Raw genomic sequence first — 10,966 nt, forward strand, 5'->3', positions numbered from 1 at the left:
GATGGTGGCTCCATCAGGGGGCTGGCTCAGGCCAAGCAGTTTTGGATTTACTTTGAAGTTAATTAACCTAATCATTCTAAGTATTTTCTTTGGAACAAAAGATTTTTGGCTCTCAGTGCTGGCTGAATTCTAGCTCAGCCTTGAAACTCAAGGATAGCTCCAATTTGAAAAGCTCTTACAGACAGGTCAAGTCTCAACTTTAAACTATACAGTATCACTTTCCATATAAAAATTTACAGTTGCTTCCTTAACGCTCCAGTTTTCATCCAAGAGCCCCTTGCTACTAACCAGTGAGTCCGAACCCTCCTTCCCCCTTCCTAACCATTTTTTAAGAAGAGTTGATAGCCAGTTTCCAGAATTCCTCTGTTGCCTAATACCTCACTTTCTTATTAGAACAAAAATAAACAAATGGGACCTAATGAAACTTAAAAGCTTTTGCATAGCAAAGGAAACCATAAAAAGACAAAAAGACAACCCTCAGAATGGGAGAAAATCTTTGCAAACGAAGCAACTGACAAAGGATTAATCTCCAAAATATACAAGCAAGTCATACAGCTCAATATCAAAAAAACAAACAACCCAATCCAAAAATGGGCAGAAGACCTAAACATACATATCTCCAAAGAAGACATTCAGATGGTCAACAAACACGTGAAAAGACGCTCAACATCACTAATTATTAGAGAAATGCAAATCAAAACTACAATGAGGTATTACCTCACACCAGTCAGAATGGCCATCATCAAAAAATCTACAAACAATAAACGCTGGAGAGGGTGTGGAGAAAAGGGAACCCTCATACACTGCTGGTGGGAATGTAAACTGATACAGCCACTGTGGAAAACAGTATGGAGGTTCCTTTAAAAACTAAAAATAGAACTACCATATGACCCAACAATCCCACTACTGGGCATATACCCAGAGAAAACCATAATTCAGAAAAACACATGCACCCCAATGTTCACAGCAGCACTATTTACAATAGCCAGGACATGGAAGCAACCTAAATGTCCATCAACAGAGGAATGGATAAGGAAGATGTGGTACATATATACAATGGAATATTACTCAGCCATAAAAAGGAACAAAATTGGGTCATTTGTAGAGACGTGGATGGACCTTGAGAGTGCCATACAGAGTGAAGTAAGTCAGAAAGAGAAAAGCAAATATCACATTATAACGCATATATGTGGAATCTAGAAAAATGGTATAGATGACCTTATTTGCAAAGCAGAAATAGAAACACAGAGGTAGAGAACAAATGTATGGATACCAAGGGGGAAAGGGGTGGGGAGGCAGGAGTTAGGAGACTGGGATCGACACATATACATTATTGATACTATGTATAAAATAGACAACTGATGGGAACATACTGTATAGCAGAGGGAACTCTACCTAATGCACTGTGTGACCTAACTGGGAGGGAAGTCATCCAAAAGGGAGGGGATATCTGCATGTGTATGGCTGATTCATTTTGTTGTGCAGTGGAGGCTAACACAACATTGTAAAGCAACCATACTCTAATAACAATTAATTTTAAAAAAAGAAGACATTATGAATCAGGAAATTTACATTTATTAAATCCTTACTATGTGCCCAGTCCTTTACATTCATGATTTGCAACAATCATAGAACATTATCCCTGTCTTTCAGATGACAGAATCAAGGCTTAGAGTAGTTAATGTCTTACCTCACTTACAAAGAAGGGAGTAAAATCAAGAAATAAACTGAAGTCTGACTCCAAAGCTCTTTGCCTTTTCACCATACTATGCTACTTCCACTACATGACAGTATGAATTTCTCTCTCTTTTTCTATTCGTTGAAGACACCATCTTTATGCCACTCACTTTCCCTACCGTCAATTCATTAACTGCATAAAATCATACACTTCAGAATACTAACTTTTACCTCTAAAACAAGCAACTCCACACATGGATCTTCAAGGAATTTCTCTTTTTTTATTCCCTGAAAATTACAAAACATATTTGGATTTCCATACTCAGTCCAGATAAAGTAGTAGGGATCAATTCACCCTCCAACCTGGAATAGCCAAAAGCAAACAAACACAACATACAAAATAACGGTTTTTAAGGCACTGAACAACAGTAATCAAAAGACACTGACCCCTGAAAGATGTAAAATGTATTAGCTTCCTTTTGCTACTGTAATAAATTACTGAAAATTTAATGACTTAAAAGAATTAAAAATTCTCTTGCAGTTCTAGAGGTCAGTTTCAGTGGGCTGAAGTGAAGGTGTGGGCGGGACTGAGTCTCCCTGGAGGTTCTGAGTGGAGAATTCATTTTCTCACCCTTTTTAGCTTCTAGGGTCCCCTGAAATCCTTGGCCTGTGCTCCCAACTGCATTTTCAAAGTGCATCACTTGCTTCTCTACTTCCAGCATCACATGACCTTCTCCTCTGACTCTGATGCTTCCTTTATTCTTCTTCTAAGGAGCATAGTGACTACACTGGGCCCACCTGGATAACGTAAGTTAAGCTCCCCACTGAAAGACTGACTGTTAAATTAATTATACCTGCAAAGACTTTTTTGCTCTATAAGGTAACACTCACAGGTTCTGGAGGTTAGGGGGTAGACATCTTGGGGGACTATTATTCAGCCTACCACAGGGAACCAATGAGGTAAGCCCTATGATTGTCCAAGATATTTCTTTAAAACAGTGAAAGAAGGGAGACAAGGTAGAGGCTTCCAGTCTTTCTGAATTGAGGAGACAGAGCTGTGGGTCCACAAAGACCAAGGTAGCTAGAATTACAGAACAAACTACAAGAGAGGCCAGGGTTTTATCTTGCTTTGGGTTTTTTGTTTGTTTGTTTGTTTGTTTATGGGGGGAGTTGGAAGATTTATATGCTGCTTGAGGAGTAGTATATCACTTGACAGTAGACTGTGATAAGTTAAAGATATATACTGGAAATCCTAAAGCAATCACCTAAATAAGTACAACAGGGTTATGCTAACATTTGAATTTTTAAAAAAATAACATTTCCACTAGTATCAAAAGCAATGAAATTTGTAGGTCTAAACCTGACTAAAGATGTGCAAAACAGATTAACTGAAAAGGAGAATGTATTGTAGTGATAAGGACCCAAATGAAAGGTGAAATTTAGTTCAGAAGATTTAATATTGTTAAGATATCAATTTTCCCCAGTGACATATAGATCTGAAATAATCCAGTCAAAATCACTGCAGGTTTTTAAAAATAAAAATTGACAAACTGATTCTAATATTCACATCAAAATGCAAAGAATCTAGAATAGCTAAAAAAGTGAGAGAAAAATTTGGAGAACATTTTGTGATTTCAATACTTATTATAAAACTACTGTAATTAAGAAGCTGAGGTTTGAGCATAAAGATAGATTTTTTAAGAATCAGAATAGAACTCAGAAATAGACTCACATGTATCTGGACAATTGATTTTTGACAAAGCTGCAAAAGGCAATTTAGTCGAAAATGATAGGTTTTCTACAAATTGGTGCTGGAACAATTTGAAATTGGATATCCATATACAAATCAAATCAGAGCTTTGATTCATATCTCATAGCATATATAAAACCCAACTCAGAATGGATCATAGACCTAAATGTAAAACCTCAAACTACAGAGCTTCTAGAAAACATAATAAAATCTTTGTGAACTGGAATTAGACAAAAGTGTTTCGCTATGACACATAAAATCAGTGAGGACAAAAAATATTTACCTACTACCTTACAATTCTGTAAACATAAGAGAGAAACTTCAAGGGTGGGCCGAAAACCTCAGTACAAGCCTTGAGTGCAATTTGGATAGTATTGTCCAACAAAAAGGGGAAAAGTAGTCTCTTACAAGCAAAACCCCTATGATATCGTCCAATGTGATTTTATGCCCTTTGACTCAAATCCATATCTCCTATTTATACTTATTGATTAATAGGACTAAACACAGTTTTTAATACTGGGTATACACAGTACTTAATAGTAGGTATGCAATCAATATGCTCTGTGTTGAGAATGATAGTGTTTATAGCTGTAAATTGGAAAATTGGACTAACTCTTCAAAGAAATATATGAGTTGTGTAGAATTCAAAGAAAGATGGTTAAAAGAGAATATGAACAATGTAAGCCTTCAGGTATCTGGGTGTAATTCTCCATAATTCAATTTTCTTACTATGAGAAAAAAAAATTCAGATAATGAATAAAGTTAAGGTTTAGCAGAACTGCAATGGCCTCAGTGGATACGTAGCATTGGAAAAAAAAATCTTTAATCTTTTAATCCACTGAGAATCAGATTATTACTGCAGTATACTCTAGCCCATCCTGGCTGACGGTGGTGGGGAGCACAGAAAATGGGTATGAATGAAGTCTTAGTCTTAGTACAAAGTGGCTAAAAGGAGTGGGCAGAAATGTTCTCTTCTTTGATCTGAGAACTGGTTACATGAATGTGTTCAGTTTCTGAAAATGCATTGATCTGTATACATGTATGTACTTTCCTATATCTGTGTGTACAGGTAAATATATATATACCTCCATACATAAAATCTTCAATTCTAAAAGCTTTTTTTAAGTGATCGGTGGAACAGTTTGAACTCATTTACTGTTTTGTGGAAGTTGGATAAATTCACTAGAGAAAACAGGCATGATGGCAGCAGGAGGCATTCCAGATGATGTGAAAGCCATAGACAGAACTATTTGGAGACAGAACAAATGGACATTGAGAAGCCAGTGAGAAGGGGATTATGGCAACATAGTTTCGTACTAATCAAAAGAGAGATTTTTTTGGTGGAAAAAGAGAGGATCTTGTGAATCTTAGAGGGCATGCTGACAATAGAAGGGATTAAATGTAACATGACAGAGAGCAGTGAATGTATTTTGTTCTAAGATGTTAGACCTCAGGCAGCATTTAGATAGGCCTGAAGCACAGAGTGAAGGAAAAGTGAGGCACAGAGTAGATTTCTGCAAAAACCTCTGTCTTCATTGTAGGCAGTTGGGATAGGTAGGCACGTACATCCAAAACCAGAATCTTGAAGATGGTCAAGGTTCCTGGTCTTTTTCCTGGGCCGGAAAAAAAGACCAGGCAGCAGAGACTTAAGGTTCATTTTCTTTCTTTCACATTCAAATAATAAACCTAACACTAAGTCTTTACCTTTTAAGTATAATTTACATTTTAAGTATAATTTTCTGAATGATTTTTATCATTTGTTTTCTAAAGTTTCGTAGACTTTGTTTTTGCCAAAACTTCCATTTCATATAATGAATTAATAATATATTCTGCTCTTAGTGGATTCTGAAAAAAAAGTCTAAAAGACCTAAAGTTACCACATTTTTCTAAGTTCAGTCATTTTGAAAATCAAACTCTTGATCATCAAAAACTAACAGACTATAGTTGTAGGAGAGTTAGACACAAAGTTTTCAAGTTCATAGTTAATCTGTACATTAAAAAAATTATATCCATAATAACTGATTTACTATGAGTTGATCTGTATTTGTTATTCTTTTTTGAACAAAGTAAAACATGAAACTAGTGGTTGCATAGTTTACCATCACTGAATACTGAAGCCAAATCATAGAATGTCTGAGCAGGCATAAGCCACCAGAAAATCTAGGAGGCAAACTATAAGTAGGACATAGCTCAAGAGGTACGGGGCACCAAGAAGATAGAAAGAAGAAAAGGAAATACAAATCTTGAGAGATAGAGAGAGAGATTAATATATGAGACATTATTGGCCTGAAGGTAGAGGAGCAGTGAACAAGAGAGAAGCCAAGTTACATAAATGGCAGGAACCAGGACAGCATTTGGGAATGACTTGAAATCAAACCACAGATAACAAATTTGGAGTTGGTAAACCATTCTTTTCATAGATAAGGGTTGATTCCAGAAATAGGAGGCAAGGTGAGGGAGTCCTACAGATGGAAATCAAGTGATGTCAACTGTTAGGGAAATAATTGCTGAAGCTGAGAACCAGGGTGTGACTGACAGCTGATTGATTATTTATGAAATAGCTTCTGTTCCCCTTTGGAAGTATGGGCAATATCAAAATAGAGTTGTTGATCCTTGAAAGATTATAACACTTGTGTCTACTCTCTGGTTCTCAGGGCTATTTAAAAGCATTCTGATGGCCTGCTAGGGCAGTGAGTCTCAAACTTTAATGTGCCTATGAATCGCCTGAGGATCTTGATAAAAGGCAGGTGCTGATCCAGTAGTTCTGGATGGAACCTAAGGTCTGCATTTCTAAGATGGTCCCATAAAATGCCCTTGGTGCTGGTCCTTGGTCTACCTTAGAGTAACAAGGTGCTAGAAGACCTCGAGGACTTTAAAACAAAACTGAACAAAACAAAACACAACAAGCCTGAAAACTGAAGCATAGATATGGGAAAAAATCTAATAATAAATGTTTTATTTTCATCTCCGATTTTTTCAAGATATTAGCTTTACGTTGAAATAAGATGTATTTGATCCAAGATATTTTAACCCTCTCTTTTGGTTGTGCTATTGAGAATTTTGTTAATCAGAGGCATCTTGCAATGAGTCAGCAAAAGGGAACCTGAGAATGTGTTCTAAGAAGCACCTATGTGTTGGACAAGAAATGTAGCACCGTGGTTCACAGTACAGGCTTGGACCATGCAGTTCTGGTTTAGTGCTCAATTTACCTCCCATCATTAGCGTGACTTTGGGAAAACTATTTCCTCTCTGAGACTTGTGACCCTCATAGACAAAGGCAGATATTTCTTTGCAAACAGATTGTAAATTAGATGATATCAAGTATGTACAATTACTGCCACAATAAATGGCAGCTGCTATTTATTATTATTATTTTTTTTTTCATATCTGCTAGTAATTGCTGAGCTCATCTTTGTACACAGGAAAGACATGTCTTTACCTTGAAGGAAAACCACATTTCTGAATAAGGCCTTCAATTTTATGTGGATACTTCCACCCTAGAGTCAGTGTCTCCATTGCCTGGAAAGATGAAATGAAATCAGAACATTTGGAGCAACCTCCACAACCACATAGAATCCATGCAATGCCAAGAAATCAGATGGGTTCTTTCATTCACGTATTTTACTGTTTAGCTCCACGCTGATCAACTAACTACCTATGAAAACAAATTCTGTTCACACCATAAGATTAAACTCGTAACCATAGCTGTTGTCTTGTCAATGTTATGTAATAATTAAAGCATCTATTTCTTGGGCATTTGTTATGACAATGGTATTATATTTAACCCTAAGACTTTCAAGACATTCTATTTCAGAGTTTCATAATGTCTCAGTCATCTTGAGAAAATCCCTTTAGATAATTCTTCTAGATTTGAATCCTTGTGGGTAAGATTTAGTGAAAAAAATGAATGCAAATATATTTGATTAATAAATGTAATTTCCTGTCAAATTTATAAAACTAATATACAACAGCTGGCTCAAAACAAAGCTAAATATTCAAAGATATTTCAGAAACATCTGGAAAGATGGATAATAGCTTGTTCATTTTATAATTAGTTCAGAGGCTGCTATGAAAGTCTTCTGTTATTAAATATCTGAACTCTAACATAATTGATATATGTGCATATGTAATACTTCTGATTGTAATCGATTCTATAAATAATGCATGCCACTTACAGCACACATCATTCTGATTTGTTTTCAATATTTATCTTAAAATATATATATGGTTTTTATTTCTGTATCTGATTTCTGAAAGCCATAGATTAAATATTCAAAGAATTTGTTTGGTATTTAAACACTACTTGATTCCCGTTTAAATGTTAGTCCTCAAAGCATTCAAACTAGAGGTATCATTAATCATCAAAAACCTGTTAAAAACAAGGAAATATAGTCAGTTTTAACATTATTTCACTCTTAAGAAACAGATGAATCTACCTTTGCAGAAATGTGAGTAGTTTGACTGCTCATTCTGAAGGCCCATAGAGTGGAGATTTTTATTTTGCATTTTTATTTTATTTTGGAGTTGTTCTTTGTTTCTGTCTTTTTGTTCATCCAATTTCCTTACCATTAGCTTTAAATCACTCTTACTAATAACGTTTTTGGCAGTGCTTTTTAAATGGACTTGAAAATCCCTCAATAACTAAAGAGCAAAAAAAAAAACCCTGACTAAGGACATTTTAAAGTTAATATCCTTAGAATTAACTGTCTGAAGCTCTGAGATCTATTTCCCTATCCTTTCTTCAACTTATCTAGGATTTTCACAAAAAAACAAATTGTTCTTTAGTAACTCTGAATATTCTTGCCCTGCAATACTCACTCCCTTTCCTTTCTGTGTTGTGTTTTATAACCCAGGAGTCATTTGGAAAGTAATCCAAATGGAATTAGAAATATAATGAATCTAATTATTCATTGTTTCACCAAGTATGTATTGGCTACCCACTGTGCCCTGGCACTTTGCTATATATGATAAACAAGATGTAGTCCCTATAATCAAAGAGCATAACATATACAAGAAGTTTCCCAATCTGGTAAGGGCTATGATGGAGTGAAGTATCCACCACTCTGGGTCCAAAGAAGGGGTTCCCTTTCTAGTCTTACTGGGTTAAGGAAGTCTCCCTAAAGAGAGTGACATCTAAAACCAGTCCTAAAAGATGATTGGAATTGAAGGGGAAGGATAAAAAAGAGCATTCTAGACAAAGGGCAAAACACAGGCCAAGGCTCAGAGGTGGAAAAGAACACAGTAGTCTTAGGGAATCTTGTGTCATTCTTGGCAGCCAGATGATCTTATTTATATTATGCTGAAGAGTCAAGGGTAGGTTTAGAGAGTAGGAGTTCTTATTAACCTTGGAGAGGTAAGCAATATGAAGAGTCTTCCTTATGAAATGAGTTAATGTATATAAAAATCCTAGGATGATACCTGCTATAAAGAAAGTATTTAATAGATGTTGGCTATCATTATGCATAGTAGTATTGCTGTGTTAAATTATAATTTTGATCACCTACTGTTATGGACTGAATGGTTATGTCTCCCACTCCCTAAATTCATATATTGACATCCTAACCCCTCCCCTACACCATGTGCTAGTGTTAGGAGGTAAGGCCTTTGGGAGATGATTAGGTCATGAATTGCATTAATGCCCTTATAAGAGACCCCAAAGAGCTCCCTAGCCTCTTCTGACATGTGAGGACACACAGTGAAGATGGCCTTCTATGAATCAGGAAGCAGGCCCTCACCAGACAATAAATCTGCTGGGACCTTCATTTTGGACTTCCCAGCCTACAGAACTATGAGAAATATAAGCTACCCAGTATATGGTATTTTGTCATAGCAGCTCAGGTAGACTAAGACACCTACCTATTAAAAGAAACTGAGTAGAAGAAGGGATGACATTAAATTGGTAACCCACACTCGGAAATATGTAAAACAGACATTATGCAATCATTTATCAAAATTAATTTATGGAGATGAATAAATACAAAGATGGAATGTGGCCTTATTAATTAGGAAGAGATGATAATGTGGCCTTTTTGAAACCAGCTTTCCCTTACCTTAGGAACAATTTAGCACAATTATAGTTGATAAGTTTATTTTCACTCTGTGTTTAAAAAAAAAACAACACAAAACTACAGTTACTTCAAGAGTGAAACTGAGTTCAAAAGGGGTGATTTAATTTGATATTGGAAGCACCAGGTGTTTAACTCAAGTCGTACCTCATTATAAAACATTTCCCCATCACAGGAATCCAGCTTTACTGCAGGTTCAATCATGTTTCCCAATAGGTATTTTTGTTCCGTGCCTCTTTCTCACTGTCCTTATATCAGAAGTAGATAACATGATGGGGCCAAACTCATTTCTGTTTAAATGTTAATGTGTTTTGTTTATCTTCTAAGTATCACTTATGTGATGGACGGCTCTAGCTCAATATTATGCGCATGCACACTTTTAGAGAAATTACATTTTGTATGAGTATAAAAAGAGAAAAGAATATGTTCATGGGCCTTTGAAAATAAATGGAAACTTGAAATCTGCCTCAGTTTGATGGAAAACAAAGCAGTCAGATTCCACAAACAAAATCAGAGAGAGAATATCTCTGGCTGGCTAAAATAAATGTAAACATCCCTGTCACCTTTCAGAACACATGCTTCATACTGAAACAAAGTGTCCCTGTACATCGCCAGGTAGTAGCAATTATTTCTTGTACCAAATTGGTTATATAAGGCCAACTTTATCCAGAAGAAAATATAAAACTCTTCAGAAAGAAAATAAGTTTCCAAGTATTACATTGAGTTCTGTATCCCTATAGTGGTGGCTGATTTGATAAACTACTACTTTTTAGGTTCTTGATTAATAATATGACATTTTTATAAAAACACAATTTATCGAGTAATTACTATATACCATGTATCATGTCAAGTAGCTAATGTACACTGCTTTATTTTACAACAACCCGATAAGCTATACACTATGATTCTCATTTTACAAATGAGAGAATTGAGATTTGCTCAAGGTTTCACACCCATAAAAGAAATGTTGTCAAGAGAGTGATTTTCTAGACACTAGGTCTTCATTTCTTACCCATCCCCTTTCTTTAGTACAGGTAAGTGAGACTTTCTGATCTAATATAAATCACTATGCCAACACAGCTTCAAAACAAGTCTCCCTGCCTATTCATTTCCCACCAGAATCATAACTCCTTCCTATACAGAAATGCTGGGTGAGCTATCTTCTTCACGGAGGCTGGGTGCTCATTCTGGGTTGATTCTTTCACTTCCCTTCTAGTTGGTAATTTGTAAGGATGTCCTCATAACTCCACCTCTCCTAGGGCAGTAACTCCCTAAGTTTTCAGTATCCAGTGCAAGAGTTCCTTTATTCTCTACCCACCCTGAGCCCCAAATTATCCATTTTATTCCACTGTTGCTATATGGTTAAAATGACGCCAAACTCATCATAGAATATATAACCCTCAGGTAATCAGGCCAGTCAATTGAAAGTATTATTTGCAAAAAATAATAGATACAAATAAATTATATCCATAAC

The sequence above is a fragment of the Eubalaena glacialis genome, chromosome 5 (genome assembly GCF_028564815.1).
Source record: "Eubalaena glacialis isolate mEubGla1 chromosome 5, mEubGla1.1.hap2.+ XY, whole genome shotgun sequence".
NCBI lineage: Eukaryota > Metazoa > Chordata > Mammalia > Artiodactyla > Balaenidae > Eubalaena > Eubalaena glacialis.